The sequence below is a fragment of the Gymnoscopelus braueri genome, assembly GCF_963280865.1.
Source record: "Gymnoscopelus braueri genome assembly, chromosome: 5".
Classification (NCBI taxonomy): domain Eukaryota; kingdom Metazoa; phylum Chordata; class Actinopteri; order Myctophiformes; family Myctophidae; genus Gymnoscopelus; species Gymnoscopelus braueri.
Genome location: NC_137606.1, coordinates 25,491,553 through 25,501,130, shown reverse-complemented (window position 1 = coordinate 25,501,130; position 9,578 = coordinate 25,491,553).

Here is a 9,578-nt window from a genome sequence, read left to right as displayed (position 1 = left end):
CTTTTTTTTTTCCTCTTCTGCTTTCTCCTTACTACTTCCTGTAATGAAGAGACTGTCTGGCCATCCGGATCTTGATCAACAGGAAAAGAGGCTTCATCCTCTTTTATACTGCTTTTATTGCATAATCAGTGTTTTTACTGCATGGCTCTGCAGGAGGCTAGCTGTCTAAAGTGTGTGTGTGTGTGTGTGTGTGTGTGTGTGTGTGTGTGTGTGTGTGTGTGTGTGTGTGTGTGTGTGTGTCAGGGGTCATCAATATGTCCGTACACAGACAAAATGTGTCCATGGCGAGACTTGTCCTTGTCCGTGGCAAATTTTAGATTTTTTCAGATTAGAAAACATTATAATGTTCTCATTGTGATCATAAGACCCAATTTTTTGATTCGAACATTTTATTGGAGGATAAACCCCTTGAGATGCATCATGTCGTCTTCCAGGGGGTCCTCAGGCACAACATACAAACAATGACAAAAAGCAATCGCATAACATTCAACAACAACAACAAAACATACACATGAGGGCTCTCACACCATCCCAGACCATTTTACAAGCTGTTACACATGTCATCTAAAAAAACTGAAAATAAATGAAGTGAAAATAAATAAACAATTGCTGAATGTCAGTCTGCAGGTTTTCTTCAGAATATGCATGACACTGATTTGATACAGCATGACACTATGGCACATTAGGAGTCCACTAGCACAGTGGTTCTCAAACGTTTTTTTATTTTCAAGGACCCCCATAACTCTCAGAGTTACAGAGTTACAGACCTGTAATGGAACCACTGCGCTGTAATAGTATACAGCGCTAGCATGCTGCCGTCCAAAAACATCAGTTCTTCTTCTCCAGGTGGGTGAGGGTGGTGTGGATCTGTTTTTGCCAGTAAGCAACTTGGTGGGGCTCTAGGGTGGGCATTAACCTGCTACTGATTTACCTCCTTGGCATGCTTCTGAAAGCATTTACTCACTATGGGACAGTGTTGATTTTGTCAGAAAATTTTGATGTAGTTTTAGTCATAGTCTTTTGAATAAAATTCCATTTAGTTTTAGTCATATTTTAGTCATCTGAAATGTTTTAGTTTTTGTCTAGTTTTAGTTGACTAAATATCATAAAATTATAGTCGACTAAATCTACAGTTGATTTAGTCGACTAAAATGTATTTTTGATGGTGTCGTAATGGCTGATTTTACACTTGGTTGCATGCTGAAAATAGCAGATCTGCAAGCTCACAACGTTGTGAGCTTGTAGATCTGCTATTTTCAGAGTGCAACACCCGAGTGCAACCAAATATAAACTTACTTCCCTCATTTTAGTCTAGTTTTTATTTGTTGACGAAATTGTCAATATATTTAGTCTTAGTTTTAATCATCAAAGCTTAGTTTTATTTAGTTTTTATTTAGTTTAGGTCGTTGACGAGCATTTTTCGTCATAGTTTTAGTCGACGAAATAAACACTGCTATGGGAGTGACGGCAATGCCTGTCTTTTAAGTCTGTTACCTTGCTTTTTTTGGAGCACCAGGACACAAGTGGACAATCCCCTTTGAAAGGGAATGGTTGCACAGGTACATGTCCATGATCAGGCCAGAACAGTTGCGTGACGTCTTACAATACACGCTCTGTTCCCAATGAATGACCCCATGGCTCCCTGGCTCCTATAAAGGGTGGCACAGCACTTTAGTCAGTTCCCGTGTCTGAGACAGAAACTGGCAATGTTAGCAGTATTCACTTCCTGAACATTTCTCCCCTGCAAAATGTGTGTTTACTTATTTGTGAGAATGCATGTGTACACGTTGTGCCCATGTTGGCATATTTATACAGTCTAAAAAAATACGTGCAGTGGATCAGTGATAATAGTTTGACATCCCAGTCCTCCATACTGTATTTATGCACATGCATGTCATAGTGAGCATGCAGGTCTAACAGGGGTTCAGCATCTGGATTTCATCAGCACTAGACTCTCTTTAAATGCACCAGACTGCTATAGCTGCTACTGCATTTTAACAGTTTAACACTGTCTGTGTAATAATAATAATACACTTTATTTATATTGCACCTTTCATGACATGAAATGCAGCTCAAAGTGCTTTACAGAGCAAGAATGCAATTACAGAAAAAGTACAACTGATTTAACATGAAAGCAAAAAAGGAAAGCAAAAGCATAAAACATTAAACATTAAAATAAAAGCAAAAAAGGCCTAAGACGGCGCACCGATAATACTAATGACTTCTATTCTATAGCACCTTTCAAAAACAAGTTACAACGTGCTGCACGGTAAAGACAAATGATAAAAGTAGCTGATCTTCAAGTTCACATCTGCACATCTGTGAGGCGTTGTGAGCTCGTAGATCGTCGATTTTTGGTGCGTGACATCGTCATACGTCAAAGTATAAATCGGGCTTAAAGGAGTAGTTCACCCAAAAAATTACTTATTTTCTATCAACTGCACACCCCATGAAACCTTGAATCCATGGATTTATTTTTGTTTTTGTGGCATTCCTAAGCCAATAATTTGATTCCCGTCTCCTACCGGCTAATGTATCCGGTAGGAGACACAAAGTAAATTATTTGTGTCTCCTACCGGATACACACCCGATCATCAAAATATTGGCTTAGGAATGCCACAAAAACAAAAATAAATCCATGAATTCAAGGCTTCATGGGGTGTGCAATTGATAGAAAATAAGTATTTTTTTGGGTGAACTCCTCCTTTAAGCCTGTGTTTAGTTGCATTATTCACCAAGGGATCATTTTATGTCTGTGGATCCACCTGCCTGTCTCTGAAACCAGGGTCTCAACCTCAGATCTGATGTAAATCTGTTTGACATTTTGTGTTTGGTGTTATCACTTATCCCCGGGAGAGGGGGGATATGGGTTTGCTATGAAAATACTATGGATGGATGGATGGTGATCTAGGTTGTCTGATACACTATCACAACAGCTGACGTCTTCTGTCCGTCACTCAAAAAAGCTCATTTTATTTCACAAGAATCTATTTTTTTTACGGGCCTATAGTTCTGCAGACAGGCACGTGCTCAGGCATAAACACCCATGTAAAATGCTAACATGAATGAGTGAACACATACCCACAAAACTCCAGACCACATTGGACCTTTGGGAGTCTTCTCCAAGTTCCCAGTATCTGTAGTTCAGCAGCACGCACACACGCGCACGCGCACACGCACGCGCACGCGCACACGCACACGCACACGCACACGCACACGCACATGCACACGCACACACACACAAATTGGTACTTGTCAGACCTCTCTCAGACAGACAGGAAGGGGGTGAGGGGAAGGGGAAATAAAGGAATTCAACACTAGACCTGTATATCCATTTAAACCCCCCCACCCCCCACCCCCGCACCTCTCCATTTCCCTTCCTCACCTCCCAGACCCCAATTCCAACTCCAGCTCCTTTCCACGATTTCACAACCACAGACCCACCGTTACATAGCTGCCGTCTCCCCGGCAGAGCCAAGGTATACACAGCCCTCCTCCTGTGGCGATGATGAAGAGGAAGCAGCTGGAAAGTGGAGGAAGACAAACTTCAGCTCCTCTCTCTCTCTCTCTGCTCTTAGCGTACTGCTTTCAGCAGCCCTGCCAACGGCACTATACGGTCTGTCTTTACTCGCTCATGTGTGATGGTGCCTGGGGAGGAAGGCACAAAAAAAGCATGGGAATAAATAAAAGGGGAGGAATGGAGCTGCAGCACGTGGATGAAATCATGTGTGTGCGTGTGCGTGTGCGTGTGTGTGTGTGTGTGTGTGTGGGTGGGTGTGGGTGACGACCTGTCTGATTTTTTTTCTTGCAGGTCTTTCCTGTGATGACGCAAGCATTTTGATCAAAGTCAGTGTGTGTGTGTGTGTGTGTGTGTGTGTGTGTGTGTGTGTGTGTGTGTGTGTGTGTGTGTGTGTGTGTGTGTGTGTGTGTGTGTGTGTGTGTGTGTGTGTGTGTGTAACAGAGTTGTGATGGGAGAAGCTGGGGGGATCTAAGGGCACGATGAGTTTTGAACTGCGAACTCTGACCCTTGGCGAGAGGTTGGAGGCTCGCTCATCTTAGCGCTGTGACAGGTAGAGAGGGATGAATGGGACTAAAACAACTTCTTAAATGAACAGAGGGGGGAGAAAAAGAAAACATTCCAGGGTGGTCTATGTGTGTGTATTGAATGTGTGTATGCTCTCTTCCTCTCTCTCTCTCTCTCTCTCTCTCTCTCTCTCTCTCTCTCTCTCTCTCTCTCTCTCTCTCTCTCTCTCTCTCTCTCTCGCACACTCACTCACTCACACACACACACACACACACACACACACACACACACACACACACACACACACACACACACACACACACACACACACACACACACACTCACACACACACACACACACACACACACACACACACACACTCACACACACACACACACACACACACACACACACACACACACACACACACACACACACACACACACACACACACACACACACACACACACACACACAGCACTGTCTGTGTTTGTGTTTTGTTTGTGGGTGGTGGGCTTGCATCGATCTGTGCCTGTGTCTTTGTCTTTGTGTGTGTATGCTGGTGGGTATACATTTCCTATGGCAGGCTGTCAAACCAGAACCCAGACACACAGTTTGAAGGTGTGGGCCACGGTTTGTTTGGACAGTCTAAGGTTTCTTTAGTTACTGTTGCTGGCACATGGTTCAGTGTAGGTTCCAGTATCCGTCTGACTCCCATATGGACTCCACACTCACAAGCCTATGGAGCACTGTTTCTCTTAAGCCCTATTTTATATTTAGGATAGTGGAAAAATAGTGAGCTAGATGGACTATTTTTGAAAAAGGTTGACAAATATTTTCTTATGGGGGTCGCTGGCACTAAATATTTTCTAATGACAAGTCTGTGGTTTAATACCTATACATTTTGGGGCTCTTGACATGAAAATGTTTGAGAACCACTATGTAGGACAATATAAGTCTGAAAAAGCAGCGTACAGTATAATAAATCTAGACTTTAATGGGGGACAGAACTGTAATAACTCTCATGAACCTTTGGTGAGAAAATGTTACTTCATTATATTTACGAACCATGTTGAAAAGGTTCATTCATCAAAAATATGCATGTAGTCTTATTAGGGGCGTGGGATGACCAGGAGGGTTGTCAAAGTATAACGGCTGACTGTGGCACATTCTTGCACTTCTCATGAGTCCCATGTGTCCAATATGGACGACCGTCTGCCTCAGAAATGCATAAACAGCTTCATACATGTACACACACACACACACACACACACACACACACACACACACACACACACACACACACACACACACACACACACACACACACACACACACACACACACACACATACACCCCCCCCCCCCACACACACACACACACACACACACACATGCACAAGCACAAGCACGCACAAATGCACGCACAAATTGGCTCTTGTGTTTTCCTCCCCACCGGTGAATGATGTCGTTGATTCCATCCTGGGCTCCAGTTTGTTGCACACATAAAGCACATGTCCATAGCAACTGCTTTTGTTTGGTAGGAGACCATTTATTGCTCATCTGTTAGGTCTGGCATGAACATCAGCGAGTAAGCAGCACAACGTGCTACCTAGCTTACACAACTGATCTTTCCAAGACTGCACAAGAGAGATCCCATTTCTCTTAAACAGGGCAAGGACCTGCTTTCAGGTTATAAACTTTATTCGGCTTGTAATCTGACCCATGAGTTAAAGGCTTGCATTGCAAACAAACGTATTGTAGTCCCTGGGACATTTTCCTTTCGTGTTCGTCATGGAGCACATGCCTTTGTTCCAGCTAACTGTTCCACAGATACATGGCCTATAGCCTTGTTTTATGGATCAGCTGTGTGTTTGTTGAAAATGTGTATGTAGTGTAGTGTAGTGTGGGATTATTTTGTGTGCTATTATATAAACTACTGTAGCTACAGTACTATGCAGCTGAATTTTCGCATCTATCTCGATTTTTGTCTCTGCTAGGCCGAAGGTATGGCCGAGACTATGTTTTCGCCCCTGTCCGTCCACCAGTCTGTGTGCGGCCTGTTATAGCAAAAAAATATATATATATTACTCCTACAGATTTTGTCCAAACATCACGCAAGTCTGTACACATTATCTCTATAGTTGTGTGATCAAGACTGATCTGTCCAATTTTTCATATTCCATCCTGATTGGCTAAGATTGGCTTCCAAAGTTTGCATGAGTGGTCCGCTTTGAACAAAATGCCTCAAATCATGAATGCAGCGTTCGATTTGCATGCACATTCCTCCGAAGAGCACTTTTTTTCTAGTTTCCCCATGAATTCATGCTTAATGCTTAATATCTGGTCGTATGACAGTGTCGCACAACAGTAGCAAAAATGTTTTCACTATTTTTGAAAAATGAAAATTATAAATATATTTTTTTTAGTTTTGGACATTTTCACCTACAATGACATGCCCATAATACGTATGCCAAGGTGAAAGTAATCTGTTTGTGGGTTTGTCTTTGTATCAATATTTAACCAATGACAAGTATTAACAAGAGCTTGTGACTAAATAATAACTACATTTGATCCATTAACACTTTCTTCTTTTTTCCATTTCCTGAAAAGTAGCGATTTTGGACCTACACTGTTTCTGCCCGACAGCGAGGATATGATAAGTCAAATAAACACACACCCACACCTAGTGATCACAAACTGTTGATCCAACTTTTCCGCCGAGTGCTCCAGACACCTGTCAGCCTGTGACATTACCCTTTCAAATTCTTCTCCCCTGCGTTGACGTGTGTCTGCTGAGAGAGAGGACATAATATTAGGAAGGATGCAGAGATTGGGCTGGAGGCAGCGGTGTATTGGAAAGAGAGAGACAACAGCCCTCTTTGAGAGGCCGGCCAAGCCTGGGATACCTGGCATATTTGACATGGTCTCTCTGTATGCTCTGCAGAGACCTGTACACACATACGGGGCACCAGGTAAGCCAAGTGCCAGGGAGCAAAGGAAAGGGGTCGCATTAGCTGGTAGCTCCTGAGTGGCAAATGAGGCCAAAACCTTGACCTGCAACCTAAAGCGTCTAATGGGAGTTATGCACAACCATGCAGGTCAATGGCATCTACAGCACAAGTGTGCGTGTGGCCGCCACACACCTGTACTCGCATGCTTCAAGTACAATCTAAAGACTGATTTAGTTGTGTGCTGGTGTCACAACACAATGTATTAATCAAGCATATGGTTGAACTGTGGACTTAAATACAGCGTGAGAAGTTTTAAGGCTTGGTGATTGCAGAGAAATGCAGAGACAGACAGTTTAGGTCCATCATCTTTGTTGAGACCAAAATCCATTCAAGTAAACCTGTCTGATTTGAAGGAATATAAGATACATTGATGTGATAGAACCCTGACATGGAGAATGATTATGTCAGAAAGTGTCTTTTATGTTTTTGGTAGCAACTGTGACTTCAGTTGCAGCCACAGACTCCACGGTTCTTATGAGGGTGTGTTTTTCCTGTGATGTCACGTGGGTACACTGAGGTTGCTAGGCACGATGAGGTCATTTATGTGGGTCTGACAGGGGAGAACAGGTGGTCTAAGTGATGTCATGTAATGATTTAAGTGTGGCACTCAGTGTAAAACCAAGCTTGTGAGGCTTTTTACAAGGTTGGCAGGTCCAATAACAGAGTTACCACTTACTCAATGTCAGACTGATGCCTCATGCATGGCTGCTACCTTAGCATCTTCATGTCTTGGGAAAATCAGGGAAACGTTCAATCCTTTTTTTGCCATAATGAACTAATGTTGAAATGAAATCTTGGAGACCCCAAAGTTTGTTATCTGATGGGATAACAGCTGGGGACCTATTTTGCGTGACGTCATATGTCTTATTCAGTGCTTAAGTTGTAAATGATTAGGTGCAGGAGCTCATGAACCCGTTTGTCTTGCGAGCCAAAAGCAAAATAGGGCCCTCAGTGTTTAACATGCTAATACTGTACTAATACAGAGGATTATTGCGCCCATTGTTCAGCTCTGATCTAAATAAATGTTATTTTAGTAGCACTCCCAACTATATGAAGCCTGAGGTTTTATGTTTAAAAGCATTATCAATGTGTAAAATACTATGAGCGTGGGTTCCTTAACTGGTGTTTCATATACCCCGAAAACATATCATAGGTAGACATTTGTTATTACAGGATGTCATTGTTGGCCACGCTGATATGGAAGAGTCCTTTTTTTTAATGTTCCAAAGCCCTTTGGAACGAGTACTGTAGATGTGTCCTGGAATATTTCTTATGGACACAGCAGGCTCCTTTACTCCTCAGCCACCTGGGGGGGGGGGGGGTGAAAGGAGGACAGAGAGATAAAGAAATTAGAGCATTATTCTTCCCTAAAATTTAAGACTAATACAAAGAATTTGTATCCATCATACACAATATATTCTAGGAGGAACATTTTAAAGGACATTTTTGGCTGCAGAATATTATGCGTGGAGTTGTATGAGGTCACAAGAGCCGAGCACATCTGGCTGAACAAACTCACTGAGTAACTGCTCCATATCTGTTATTTGTTTTCATTATTGTCATTGTTAGGTTGTTTGTTATTCACTTGTTGTCTCTTCAGATTATGTACTGTTTATGTAATGTTGTTATATGACTTGTTATATCTTACGTATACCGTATATAGCTTGCTTTGGCAATGTAATTATGTTTTATTTCGGCAATTTACCCATTAAAACCAGGAACATCTGTGTCATTTTAGAGCTTTGTGTTGGCTATTCAAAAATAGCAGATATACAAGCTCAGCTTGTACATCTGCAATTTTTGAAACATTTTTGAAAAATCTTCAAAAGTGTGAGAACTACTGATTTAGAAGGCATTTGTAGAATCGGCCTCAGGTCTTAATGGGTTAAATAATTTGAATTTGAAAACAAGAAGGCCTCACTCAAAGGCATGTTAGTCAATAATCGAGAAATCAGCCAAAACATTCACAATACATTATATATTCAAGACAATCAATTACTGAGTAAGATTTAACATGCTTCAAGTTATCATTGGTTGGTAGTTGGTACACAGTGTTCATTTAACTTAACTTAACCCATAACTGTACTTGAATTAAGCTTAAGCAGAACAGTCACTTTCAAAGAATGACAACTGAAATGATAGCTTCCTACACATTATGTGAGAGGAGGTTCTGCATATAACTGAGGTCTCTCCATCTGTCATTTAGTGTCACACATGCAAGACACTCATTTATTTGTGGGTTAACTCGATCCTATTACTCCATGCAGACAGTTCCACGATGAACAGCCAATGGAAACGTAGCAATCCGATGGAACAATCTTCACCACAGACTTATACAAAACATGTTGTGGACCTCCTGGACCAGAGTAGTCTGTGTCCATGTGGCTCTGGTGAAACTCGATCTGTTCCCTAATCACCACTGAGCTGCTAAACCTCTCTGGAAAACCTAGACCTGTCAAAGACAAACATCAGCCTCTGCCATGAAGTAGCATTGCCACAGTGTTGTTGTACATAATTAGGGGTGCTAGGCTGTGTTCAAA